Genomic DNA, 14,903 nt, shown 5'->3' with positions numbered 1-14,903 from the left:
TTGTACTTGATGTACTTGTACTTTGATGTTTAATAAAAATAAATAAATAAAATAATAATAATAAAAAAAAATCTCTGTACTGTTTAGGCTATGTGTTGTAGCCATTAAAGAAAACATATTTGGTTTCATATTTGTTTAAATATTATAGGCTAATGTAATTTTTTTTTATTTATTTAATCAATGTTTATTATGAAAGTGAGCATGCAGCATGAGAAAGATATGATACATCATGCGCAATAGCCTATGAGACATGGAGTGGGTAAGACATGATTTTGACCACTTTATTGAGTTTTGTTTTGTAGAAAGACTCTGTTTAAAAGATTTTCGTTTTGTATAAATTGTATCTAATTTTGATCAATATTTTATCAACCCATTGTCTGTATTTAATAAACAAGCAAAATATATTAGCAGACAATGTAATAAGGTGCCGGCACATCACTTGTATTGCACGTGAACTGGAGGGCGCAGAAACTCAGCTTGTGCCTCACAGACAGTTTTGAGAAATATAGGCTATCTATTATAGAAAGCTTAAAAATGTCTACTTTTAAACGAAAATATTCAAAACGAAAAGAAATAGGCTACTCTCTGAATATGTAGGCCTAATGGCGAGTCCGCATCGTCTTTGCAGCGACACAGAAAACACCATTTTATTAATAAACAATTAAATGTCTCCTTGCTATTTTTGACAAATTCATAATCATTTTCTTCAGCCGGTTCTTTGTGGCAAAATTATGCATGCGGTCGTGCGCTTGAGAGCGGCTAGTAAACGCCCATTATTCTGATCGGAACAAAGCATGACAAATTCTACATATTAAAAATAATTAATCATTAGTTTATATCTTATACACTATATCTTAATCCCACATTAAACACATTGTTATGTCTTTGTTTATTTTTATTTTTTTCACGTTTTTAAGTACAATATTAGGTTAGTCCACAGCCCCCCACCAGGGGGGGCTGATGCTATGACGGGGGGGGCTGCAGCCCCCGCAGCACCCCCCTTCCCGCGCCATTGCACCCCCATGTTATCCAAGATGTTCATGTCTCCCTTTCTTCAGTCGCAAAGAATTTATCAGTCGCAACTTATATAGCGAAACGATTGGTCATTTTCTTAAAAGAAAAAATTATACACTTTTTGCTCATCTTGTCTAGCTCTGCAATGCACATGCACAACAGTTCAAGACAGGGTATGTCTTAAAACTCCCAACACTTTTCTCCTCCAACTTCAAAATCGTCCTACATCGTTATTTGATTAAATTCTTTTTTTTGTTTTTGTTTTTTTGGAAAGAGTTTTTGACCACCCTTACATGTTCACTTTGTAAACACTAGGTCGGTGCTTCTGCAGCGATTTTGGATGATTTTGAAGTTTTGGATGATTTTGGGAGTTTTTCGACATACCCTGTACCCTAACGGATTTCCCCTCACAGTGCAGAGCAAAGCGTCTTCTCCACAGGAATCCGCCACGGTGTTTGAGGGAGGGAAGGTTCAAGTTTTCCCGGGTTTGTACCGAGCGGCAACCTCGCGCTCTCTCTCGTGAAGCCAATAAGGAAGTGACTAAAACTGTAATTCATCGACTGGCCGCTTGAGGCTGGCTGCAAAAGGGAGTCAATCCCATAGACTCCACATGTTAAAATGCCCAACTTTACAGCAGAAAAAAAACATGTTTACAGCCTGGTGCAAAAAATGATTTTGGTCTATATTGCTAATTTTTCCCTTCATGACAACTGTGAGGGGGGGTGAAATTTTTTTATAACTCACCCGTTTAAATTATATCAAGCCTTAAAGTTCTGCATAATTAAGGGCGTGGTCACTTGAGTGACAGGTGGATTGCCGCTGCTGACACTGGCGTCGCGCTAGGTGGGCGTGGCTTCAGCAACCAGCTCCCGCCTTTTTGCCCATTTTCGATTATCCGGGAGAGTCGCGCGGTGACGCGCTGCCAAGATGGCGACGGCCCGCTCTGCACACTTTGAGCTTCAAAACTGCTATTGAGAAGTCTATGGGTGACGTCACGGATACTACGTCCATATTTTTTTTACAGTCTATGGTTTGTACGCATAACAAGTGGGCGGGCATAAATATGATAAAGTTTCAGACTGACGTCACCTTGAAACAGCTAAAGATTCGTTTTAAAAACTACTTGTTTTCATGAATCGGAGTCGACTCTTTCTTTTGAAAGACAATAACTTTATACACGGTGCACTTTTAGATTTAAAACTTTGCAGGATGTTTTTATTCACTTTGAGCTGTGTTACACACTGCATGAAAGGTAATTTTCAAAAATCCATAATGGGGCACTTTAAATTCATGCTGAATAAAACAACGACAAAAATGAACGTAACTTCAATAAATTCACAATCACATCTTTTTGAAAGCTGTTCATTTACAGGAATTGTCCAAACAAATCAATTCAATAAAATAAACTGGACTTTTCAAAAGCTAGATATAAGAGAGAAAACCATTAGAGATGAACCAGTTCAATAGAATCAACATAACTTTTTAAATATTTTTTTAATTATGTGGGAACATCCAGTTTTCTTGTTGTGATTATAATGTTATTTAAAAGTCACAAAACGTGTTCTACTTACTTAATTTTTACCCAAAATAAATGGTTATTTGAATGTGTTTAATATTCTAAGAATGTTAAAATGCCCAATTGTCTTCTTGTGATTATGTTATTTAAAAGTTACAAAAAAAAACAAACATTTCTTACAGTGTTCTACTAACTTTATTTTCACTGAAAATAACTTTGAATATATATATATATATATATATATATATATATATATATATATATATATATATATATATATATATATATATATATATATATATATATTCTAAGAACATTAAAATGTCTTTTTTTTCCCTTTTGTTGGTGATGTCATTATGATAGTTAACGGTTACAAAAATATTTGAAGAGTTTATTTGAAAAACAGATAATCCATTTTTTTTTTTTTTATATCTTGTTTTTTATTGTTATCATGTGTTTTATTGTGTTAGTTAGCAGTATTTTTTTACCTAATCAATGCAATTTGAAATTAATTGGAATGCACAATAATAAAACATGAAATTTGTTAAAAACTGAGTTATCTGATTTTGCAAATGAACTCTTCATTTCTTAGAACACTGAAATATGTTGTTTTGAGAATGTTGCTCTCAGAATGTTTTTCTTTAATGAGAACGTATATAAACATTAATGGAGTTATAAGAATGCTCCATGAACATTACTTTGAGAGCGTTTTATCCTAACATTTATATAACTTTTAAAAAGCATCATGAGAATGTTCCCTGTTAGCTGGGTTAACAGAAATAGTGATCTCGACTCTCTGAGAGGATCTGTTTACAGGCCCATATATAATAAAATGCATTATTTTGTAGTTATTTGTAAATATAAACTTCGCTAGCTATATATATACAAAGCAAATATGATTTGTGCAATTTTTATTTTATTCCACACCATTAGTACTGTATATTCTGGCAGCCTTGGTGAAAATGTCCCACCTCAGAGTGTTCTGCATTAGTCTGTATGAAAAAGCATCAATCTGTGATTGAATACTCCATGACCAAAAAACAAATAAATAGCACCCGACACAGTTTTTTTGTGTAGTAAAATATTTTATAGAGCTTTTAATGGATTCTGAAATTAAGCATTCAGAAAGAATGAAATGACACACTCCTTAAATTCACTTTCTCCCAATATCTCTGCCTTAAATATCGCCGTGCGCGTATAGTTGTTAGATCAGAAAAGCGTTAAGCATGTGGAATAATTGATTTGTTGAAAGGTTTTCATAGTATAAAAGCTGGTGTTTTGACCCTCATTGCTCCAAAATGATGTATCAGTAATCTTGCTTCCATTTCTTACCTGTAATTCCTCTTTTGTCTCTCTCTTTAATGTGTCCTTAGTGTCCCGTCTCCTGCTGTCACTGTGTATCAATCACTGTCTGCTGTGATCCCTTTTCAGGTAGTAAGCATTGGCTCAAAGGGTACATGAACCAACAAAAAGCCCCTTCTCAGTTTTTGACACACAAATGATCACCATGAACTATAAATCTGGGAAATCAAATCAGAATAAATAGATGCAGTCCTCTCTTTTCCAACGACAAAAAACAAACACTCAAAATGATTGACAGCTTGAGAGCGTTTCTGATTGGTCAACAATCAGAAACACTCAACTTGTAATTCCATAAGAAAACACATACAGATCAATGAAAATAGGGCATAATGACAAAATTTTGATTTGGGGTGAATTATTGACATTTTTGAGTCTGAAGGACATTTTAAATTCTTTCCATGGACTATAAATCTGAAATATGAAAGCGAGCAGCCTTTAAGTCCATTAATCTTGATTTTAAAAAAGACAATAAATAAAGGCTCCTCGTCAAGCGAATGATGTGCCTCTATACAAGTTAAACCAGAGGACCGGAAGAGAAGAGGCTTAGAGTTGGTTGGAAACCGTCTTTGTTGATTAGTGATGTCACGTCCTTCTATCAAAGAGTTCACAGGAACCAGAAGCACTTCCTGCGGCTCTTCTTGACCGTCTGGAGGGCCTGTGGAGAGTCCTGCTGGCGCGGAGGAGGAAAGACCAGCTGAGGAGAGCTCTGCTCCGACTCCTGCTGCTCCGGGACCTTCCACGCTCGCGTCACCTGACCCTCCTGAAGCCGGAAGTCATGCTCCACACTGAAAGAGAGAGATGCTTAGAGCTATTACTGAGGCAAAGAATACATCATACAGTTAAGTTCTTTGATAATGCACTGAATTAAAGCGGATCACAGTCTGATGTTGGCTTTGAATTAGAATGAATGGTCTCGGGTTAAGGGTTTTGAAAAGTTCCTAACCCAAGTTTGTACATTAAGGGCAAGATTTACTAAACAGGGTAAATTAGTGTGAGAGTGCAATCCCATAAAAGCACCAATGGGAGTGGAAAGTTCTCCGGCTGATCTATTGACAATGCACACATTAAAGGAGACAGACACAGCCAGATCATTTTCATAATGACCCATGCAACCTACTGTACCAAGAGCAGCACAAATTAGCATATGGTTTAAGACATGCTTTTTTGGGTGGTAAACACCATACCATTGACTAGCGGAAACCTTAGTAAATCACATTGCATGATTCTCTCCTTCCATAAATTTTGCATCTGAAAGGAAAATTCATACTAATGCATATGCAATAAGGTCTGCCACAAAAATGACTGTGTCCACGCCTTTTAAGATGTAACATTTCACTGCAGGTCTGTAGTAAATCCTGACACTAGTTTTTTAACACCTAGAGAGGGTTTACGCTGACAGAAGCTGTTAGTAAATCTGACCCTAAAACAGCGGTTCCCAATCCTTTTTGCTGAAAGAAACTCTTAGATGTAAAGTACACTGATGTCTTACATGATTTGTAATCTTTAAGACTATACTCACACACACACACAAACAGAGATAGAGAAAGAGAGAGAGAAAGAGAGAGAGAGAGAGAGAGAGATAATATATGATTGTGATTTGAAGGAAACAGTTGGGTCACTCTTTGCAAGAACCAACTAACATTACAATTTACAACGTTGTCCAAAATGTATGTTAAATTCAGAAAACACACTAATAAAGTGCATGTGTGTAAATGCTGCTCTTTACACTGAAATAAGCAGCGCAACATACTTAATTAAATCACACCCTTGAATTTAATGATCACAATTTCATAGATATATCAAGATTTCAGCAATAGTTCAATTCATTGTACAGCCCTGTTTATTATAGTCTTGATGTTTTTTATCAACTACTAACCCCCATTAGGGGAACCATGCATAAAGAGAACATGCATGTCATATTACAGCACAGTTTGACTGATTCTCAGGATAAAAAGTTGGCATTCTGTGAAAATCATTCTCTGGGGATTTCAGAAGTTTGCTTTCATTATATGTAAAAGAGAAGTTTTGAGATTTTTTTAAACTTGCAACATGTGGGTATATGATCACAGAAATGTGTGTGTGTGTGTGTGTGTGTGTGTGTGTGTGTGTGTGTGTGTGTGTGTGTGTGTGTGTGTGTGTGTGTGTGTGTGTGTGTGTGTGTTTGTTTGTGTGTGTGTGTGTGTGTGTGTGTGTGTGTGTGTGTGTGTGTGTGTGTGTGTGTGTGTGTGTGTGTGTGTGTGTGTGTGTGTGTGTGTGTGAACTAGCCTATTCCTTTAAAAATGTAGGGGGAAACCCTCAACAGAAGACATCAAAATAGCTATAGCCTGCGGAAAAATAAAGGCGCATATAAATGCATATAAAGGTTTGGCGTTGACATTTTGTCGGCAGCTCAGAGCTGACAGCTGGGATTGTTGCTGATGATGCACTGGCCCAGATAGCTGGCAAACGCTGATGTGGACATGAAGCAGCTTTCCCAGAGTACAGCCAACAACACGGCCATAACTCTTCATGCTAAATGCGACTAATGAGATCATTGTTCCTCTTATATATATTTATATGCACTCAATTTATTGCAGAGAGAGAGTTACCTTCATCGAGTGCTACCTTAGTTCCCATGTCAATGCACTCACACACTTCGCCTACGATTCTCCCCAGAGAACGCCCATGTCAGACAGACAGGGAACACTATGTGCTTTCCGTAACAATGGCACTTTTAAACCTCTTCAAAAAATCCCTCTTCCACCCTCTTACCTTGCAGTCAGTCTCTCTGCATCGGCTTAAAGACCAAAGGCCTCATGTGGATGTTGTGTTCACACAAAACAGTCGACTATACACATCAGAATTTGACTTCAAAATGTTTGCACACTCTTTTGGTTTAGTGACAAACTAGTAAACTGAAGATAATCACTGAAAAAATTTGTATTGCACTATAAAAACATTTTTTGCAAAAAAAAAAAAAATTCTAAGCTTCAAATTTGATTTTGTGTTACTTGCCATTCCTTGTAATTGTTTGTTACATTTACTAGAATTTTCTGAATTCTCTGAATGAAATTTTCAACACCATTTCTTAGTATGAATTTAAAATAATCACTAGTCAAAAAATGTTAAAAGATTCATATTGCACTTAAAAAGTTTAACCAATATCTTTTCAATTTACATTTTTTTTCAGCATATGAATTTGATAAAACACTAGTAAAAATGCTAAAAAAAAATCATATTGCGCTGTAAAAAAAAACTTGTGAAGTTGTAAATATAGATTATTAAAGTATTTTTAAACAAAATTCAATTTCAGTTATTCTGCTTCAAATTTTTATGTTAATTGTTTTTCTCTATAATTAATTGTACATTTTACCAGCAGTTTCTGAGTGAAAATTGTTTCTATTTATTATTATTATTATTATTATTATTATTATTATTATTATTATTATTATTATTATTATTATTTTCTTCTATTGTGAAAACAACCCTCAAGAATCCTATTGAGAATTTTCTTGCAGGATTCCAATAAAAGATGAATATGACAGCACACACACACACACACACACACACACACACACACACACACACACACACACAAAAACATTATTATTTGGGAATACAGTGTGTCCACATTGTTCAGTGTGTTTTTACTGGGTTATTATAAACTGTTATTAGAACACCGTTTGAGAGCATTGAGTGCAGTCCTTTTGTTCTTCTGAAAGGCCTCCTTGGATGTTTTTGGTCAATGTTTTGGATGTGCACAAGCCATTTTGTTTTGTAGGATTGCAATATAACACAAAACAAAAAGTAAATCTTTTGGAACACATCTTTTATCTTTTAAAATAGGATAAAATGTTCCTTTAGGACATCAAAGAAATTGAATGTAGCAGTATATTGTCAATACAATACAAGCAGAGTTTTGATAAAGATACAGAATATTCTAAATAATATTTTTTTCATTCTTAAAATATTATTATTTGATTGGTTTCAAATTATGATACAAATTCCAGCTGTCCTGTTCACTTTGCATCAGGATTTTATTGGTTAGAGACACTTCAAAAAGCACTAAATTCATCTGTCATTTTCAAAAGGCAATTCTACAGCTACAGTACAGTTGTCGCTGGTTTTACTAATGAAATTGACTGCATGGGTTTGCTTTCATGCACAGAGAGCACTTTCATTTCACCATGTGGATGGAATGAATTTGGTCCTCAATTTTTAAATGAAAGGTGACTTGGGTACCACTCAGAAACGGGATGTTTACAGAAATCTAACAGCAAGAGCAAGAGAACGACAGAAACAAGTTAAGCTGAATATAGTAGAAACTTGATGGTTGTACTATTTGCATTTAGCCATATTTTTATGCATTACAATTCCAAAACCCCAACAATGCTTTCTGCTGTCATTTTAAAGCTTCGTCTTGAGTCTTCAGCACTTATAAACCGAAAACACCAATCAGACTGCTTAAAACTCACTGATTAGTACTTGTTGTGATTACCGATAGATTTTAAGGCTGATTTAAACACCTGTGATTCAGTATTGTATGCATGAGCACAACGGACACGTCTGTGATTGGTTACAATAAAAAATGTAAATGGAAACAGAGGTAGATCTAATCAACACCTAATAATTAATCACAGGAGCTGTAATCATGATTATGCATTTGATGAATTGTACAGCTCTAACTTCAGTGAATTTAAGGAGGTTTATAGGATGTGCAGTTCATCTTTCCTAATTGTGGTGGTGAAATGGTTTATGTTTGTCTGTCATATGCAAATAAATAGCACTTTCTTTTCTATAAATCAGCTAGGTACTTAATTTCATATTGAGAAATTGGGTTATTTAGCTAAATAAATGTGCAAAACATGTCACAGAGAATCCAATTATTTCAGTTCCGTTCACAGTTGTGCAATGAATTGCAGTATCAGTGTTTTATAACAAGGCCCCAGAAAAACCCCAGATGACAGGTACTATAACATTCTCAGAACGTTCTGCTTCTTTTTAAAGTTATAAACACATGTTCTTCCAGTAGCATTGACGGCATGTCATTCATTCGTCTGGTCTTTAATATTGTTCTCAAAATGTTAGCACAAAAATGTTGTTTATACATTATTCATAGAACTTTCATGTCATTTGAATGTCATTTAAAGTTATCTGGTCTTTAATAAGAATGTTCTCAAAATATTTATACATCATTCATGGAATGTTTATTTATTTCTGAAATGTTTTAGATGCTCATCTAACATATTTTAAATGTTTCTACTCGTTTCAGAACATTCAGAGAACGTTTAACTGTTCCCATAATGTTTGCAAAATGATAAAATGGAATGTTCCCTTAATGTTCACTTAACCAAGAAAAAAAAAAAAAAACCTGGACATTTTGAATGTTCAGAGAACATCAGAAATAATGTTTTCAAAACTTAAACATTCTTCCAGTAACGTTATTAGAATGTTGTCCAATGATATCTGGTCTTTAATAATGTTCTCAAAATATTTCTACATCATTCACTGAACTTTTTGTCTTGTTTTAGCTGGAGAGATGTTTGGTGTACATCAAAAAATGACATTTTCATAACTTGATTTTTTTGGTCACATTTTATTTTAAGGCCCAACGCTCACCATTAACAAACCATTAACTACGACTTTAGCCTCAATAAACTCCTAATTTGCTGCTTATTAATAGTTAGTAAGGTAACTGTTAAGTTTAGGTATTGGGTAGGATTAGGAATGCAGAATAAATGCTGCAGCCAATATGTTAAAAGTAGGCATGCTAATAAGAAACTAGTTAATAGTGAGAATCGGTCCATTTTCTGAAGTGTTAATTTGTTAGCTAGAACAGCACAATCTTCAAACTATTGGATACTGATATCAGCACTTTTCATCCATACGCATACAGTATATTCTCCCATTTCTGCACACACTTTTGATATGCATAGAAACAACCCTGCGTCGTTCCACCCACTAGCGCTTCCAGCATTTTCTCCTTCCAGATAAATCATTTCAGAAAAAAAGACCTGCTGAGAAGGAGAGGAGCACTCTGTCCCTCCCAGCTGTCCTAATTACCTCGCTTCTGGTCCTGAGAATGGATGGACTAGTGTCTGAACTCGATATTGCTTCTTCTACCCCTTCCCCTCACTACCGTCTTTCATTCACACCATCTCGCCCGAATTCGACAACGCTCTCGTAAGCGCAGCACCGGGTACAGAGCCTCTATTTTAAGCTTTTTAAGAAGAGTGAGTCTTTTTCAGCTGTGCAAAAAATTACCTGCCTCTGTGTGGGTTGGAGTTGTACCCATGGGGAGGATAGGCCTAATATGGGTGGGTTGAATTTGGTAAAGAAGTATTAACGAGATTTGTCCTAATTTAGAGCATCGAAAGCATCAGTGGGAGAAGCTCAGAGCTCCTCTGGGAATAAAGCATCTCTATAACCTCAATCCATGGAATGGAAGCCTGTAAAGACATTAGCAGTCTTGAAGGGTGTTAAATAACTTCCCTGCATATTTATGAGCTGATGGTGTCATACAGGGTGATTGACATCTAAATTCCCCGGCACAGACATTACAAGTGCATTTAGTATTATGTCACCGTCATGTCAGCCTGTCAAATACAGACTTCATGTGTCAGAATTGACTTGTGTAGTGTACATCAAATGCAGTAAAACGATCGTACATGTCAAAAAGTAACCCAAAGCTAAAAGAAACCATGGGGATGTTCAGAATGGCACAGTTGCACACACTGTAAAAAAAGTGCATTTTTTTATCTTGAGCTATTTGTATTTTGTAAAAAATATTTTGTTGGTATAAATTAATGTGTTTAGGTTGATTCAGTAATGTTATATAATATTTTGACTTGAATGAAAACTGTCAATCTAGATGTTAACCACCATTCAATATGCAGCATGCACACTGTGATTTTCTGCATCCCTGGGATACACAAATGACCTACTAAATTTTTTTTTTTTTAAGATTTAAAGATTTTTAAAGATTTGAAATGTTGATTGTGATTTTAATGCTGTTTATTTATAGAAACAAACAAAAATTAAATATTAACAACACAAAATATTATTAAAAATTATAAATATTTGTTAAATTAAATATCTATAAATTATTATTATTTATACAAACCAGAAAATGTATAATAAATAGATAATTTTTTTATTATATATATAAAATAGGTTTAAAATGACAAATTGCATTAAACAACAATGCAGCAACACTGATATTTTGCAAACAAAACATTTGCATTTCTTGAAATAAAATAAACATGAACTTAATAATAAATAAAACAGAGTAAAATTCCTATATATATATATATTATATATATATATATATATATATATATATATAATATTATATATAAAAGAAAACCTATGCTCTTTTATTTCAGCTATAATTGCCATGACAACATTTCTCATTTTCATTTACTTTAACTTGATGTACTACATGTATTTAATCTACTAATGTACTTATAATTTCAGATTTTTAAAAACAATTATTTAATACAAAAAATAAAACTAAGAATGAATGAAAACATTAATACAATTTGTAAAATCAAAGAAAAATAACTAAATTTAAACTAATTCAAAATATGAATAAAACTCTAATTGTATCTCAATTATATTACAATATAATTGTTCCTACATGCTGTACAGATTGCAACCTATAGTACCACATTCTGAACACGGCCAAAAGTAAAAATGTAAACGGAGAGTTACAAATAAAGATAGGATGAGATTTCTGAGAGGATGAGCAGATAATGAAAGAGTTTCCTGGAGCCGATGGAGTGTGGATGCGATACGGCTGTTCCCGGCGAAGCTTCACAGAATTGGCTGATGTCTGGAAGATGGAATGTGGATCACGGCGTGAGACTAGAAAGGGTGGAGTGAGACTGTCAGACTGTGAGAGACACTGGACATTGTAATTACAGTTTAGGAAGACACCTCTGCGAGGCCAACCAATCGCTGCTGTGTTATTGAGAATAGTGATGCACAATGATTGCGCTTTACATCGCAAAGGTAGATGCATGGTTTGTTTTATTTAGTCGTCTCTAGAGTTTCAGAAGAGATGTCAATAATGTCTCAAACTGTGCTTATATTTTTCAAGGCTGCAAAGTCAGTGATTTCAATATGACCCCATTTCTGAATTATTTTCATCAAATTATTCAAAAATCTAATAAAAAAAACAAACAAATATGAGTTGCTATCAACATTTCTACTATCCACATAGCTTTATACTCTAAATGTCAACAACAGTCTCATATTCTTCTAAAACTAAAAAGTAAAATATATAAAATAATTGTCATTATATTTCTCTAAGATTTATGTATCTATCATAAATAAATAATATTTCACCATTTGCTCTATACTCTTAGTAAATGTAAAAAAAAAAAAATTCGTCTATAAATAAAATAATTGCCATTATATTCTTCTAAAACTATTTTTTTAAAATACAAATCAATAAATGTATATTATTTAAATTTTATTTAATCTAATGTATTATTTAAATTATAAATACTATTTGAGCTGCTATCCACATTCACTTTATAATTCTATAAATTCAGTAAATGTTAATAATTGTCTAATTTTCTTTTAAAAATAAAATAAAAATTATTTGATCTGTGATTTGTGTGTATATATTCAAATAGAAAACAGTTACTTGAAATTGTAACAATATTTGCACATTATTACTGTTTTTACTATATTTCTGATCCAATAAAATAAATGCAGCCTTGTTGAGCAGAAGAGGCTTCTTTCAAAGGCACGACAAAATCCTAATGATTCCACACTTGAAAAGTTAAGCAATTTGTACAGGACATTAATTGAAAATATGAACTGCATGCATTTCTTAGATGACATATCATTTGTAAATACAAGCATGCACTGCACAGTTTATACAATGGACAAAACTGGCATTGCATTATGAACATTTGGATTTGCATTTTGTTTCTTGGCATGAATGCACTGTTTACATGTGTGAGTACCGCGACAACGTCTGATTAGCGGTAATCTCTCATGCTAATCTGTAAACTGTGTATGTGAACGCTCACATTTAGTGGTAGATTTACGATTGTATTTACAACACAGCCTGAACTGAGGACAAGTGCCTGGTGGACAAGATTTACACCGTTTTCTGCTGATACTGCGACTCGCTCGGCCTTGTTTGATCAGCCTGTGCAACCCGACCGATTTCAGCCACGCTAAAGCAATGCAAGCAATGCCTCCTGTTTAACTCTCAACCCTCTTTTGCTGGAGTCATGTCCGTTTTGCATCGTTGGCCAGTTATCTGGCCTTCAGAGCTGATTTGTAAACTCTGCGATCACGCTGGAGAGCTGTTTATCGGGACAAACTTTGCTGCTTTGAAATGGAAATCTGCAAATCTTTTCACGTCACTCTTATCTGATCGAAAGAAGTATTCATTTGCACTTGAAAGGGCTTTTTGATTTCAAGGTTGTAAACAGTGTAAGTGAGTATGTGTGTATGTGGGGACAGAGGTGTGTGTCCCCTGGCTGAGTAAAGGCATGAAAATGCCAAGTGCACCCATGGGGACGCCCCTGCCCACACTAAATACAAGCCCTTAGAAGAACAACCTTTCTTTCAGATGCATCTTTATGTATTCCTTTCTGTAACTTACAGTACAGAACTACCAGATTTACTAACATCTGGTGCAAAAAACTACCAATGTGAGCAGTGACTGATTACATGTAATCTGGATTACGTAATCAGATTCCAAAAATTAAGTACTTTTGTCTGCCCAGATCTTTAACTGCGTTGTTGTGGAAAATTAGTGGCTCCAACACTGTACAACAGCACTCTGGAATACACGTGTGCGTTTCTCCTCAGATCATGCATGCTGATGGCCAAAAGGATCGTTCCTGTGCTTTAACAACACTTTGATCACCGTCCATATCTTACGAGCATTTATATGATCTCTTATATGCGAGAGGCTTTGTGCTGAGAGCCGTGAAACTCTGAGGTTTAATGAGATATGTATGAAATATGGGAGTACATGTCATCCCTGCTTGGGTAATGGTTTATACAGTAGTGTTATTGCTCACCTTCATGTTTTTATAATGACTGAGGCTCTAAGTGCTCTGAGACTATGAGCCCTGGAGAATATTTGGGATGGAAAATCCAGTGTGTGGAAAGCAAGCAAAGATTCTGGCTGAGTGGAGATGGGAGAAAGTGTACAACAATCAAAATCAACATTATATCACAAGCAACTTACAAATATGTCTCTTTAGTGATTCTGTTCATATTTGTGAATGTATAGCTGTCAGAGGTTTTCATGTTTGTTAATGTTTTGTTTTTTTAGTTTTTTTGTTCATATTTGTGAATGTATAGCTGTCAGAGGTTATTTCATTCTGAATCTTTCCCTTACAGACTGGCTCACAGGCGACATAAAGCGTCAGTGTTGGGCATCTGCACGCAGCTGTCACAGGCCTGCACTTCATTTCTCTCTCATCCAAAAACTCTCTGTTCCACTGGAATCAGAATAAAGCTGCTGAAAACACCAGTTGCTGACAAAAAGATGCTGCTTGGTTGTCAGTCGAGCAAGATTTGAACCTCTCGCACTAGAAATGTTCCTCTGAGCCTCATGCTGAAGACTGAAGTGATAGTGAAGTGACGGTAAAGACTTGCATTGATTCAAAAGATTTCTATTTTGATTAAATGCTGTTCTTTTGAACTTTTTATTCATCAAAGAATCCTGAATTTTTTTTTTTTTTTTTAATTATCAACTAAATGCAGCCTTGGTGAGCATAAGAGACGTTTAAAAATCTATACATATATAACACATCAAAACTGTGACATTGTTCTGTGAATATTTGATCCCTCCAGGATTCTCTAGACATGCAAGGATCTGATCTCAAAAGGAGTCTCTTTCCCTCTTTGATAGCACTGAAATATTTCTGCACGTCACTGCTGAGCACAAACTCTTTTTACAATTATACTTACCAGCGTGTGCAGGTTTGCTGTGGTGTAAGCAAAACATTAGAAGTTCCAGTTGAAATGTCAGCACTCAAGAGTTTATATGGAA

The 14,903-nt window shown here is 34.8% G+C and overlaps 1 protein-coding gene across 5 annotated transcripts in view; it reads right to left on the bottom strand.

The window, feature by feature from the left end:
* Positions 1-3,184: 3,184 nt before the first annotated feature.
* Positions 3,185-14,903, bottom strand: part of LOC109084894 (proteoglycan 4-like) — a 92,076-nt gene continuing 80,357 nt past the window's right edge. For 2 of the 5 annotated variants that reach the window (XM_042723201.1, XM_042723200.1), the window contains one exon: positions 3,187-4,677. The gene's annotated coding sequence lies outside the window, so the exon portion shown is untranslated. Of the gene's footprint in view, positions 4,678-11,601; positions 11,738-14,903 lie in introns of those variants that run through there. The other 3 variants (XM_042723202.1, XM_042723204.1, XM_042723203.1) reach the window with 3 other exon arrangements.

Source organism: Cyprinus carpio, chromosome B5 (genome assembly GCF_018340385.1).
Source record: "Cyprinus carpio isolate SPL01 chromosome B5, ASM1834038v1, whole genome shotgun sequence".
In the NCBI taxonomy this organism is placed as follows: Eukaryota; Metazoa; Chordata; class Actinopteri; order Cypriniformes; family Cyprinidae; genus Cyprinus; species Cyprinus carpio.
The sequence above is the reverse complement of the archived record's forward strand: the minus strand, read 5'-3'. Positions and strand labels throughout refer to the sequence as shown.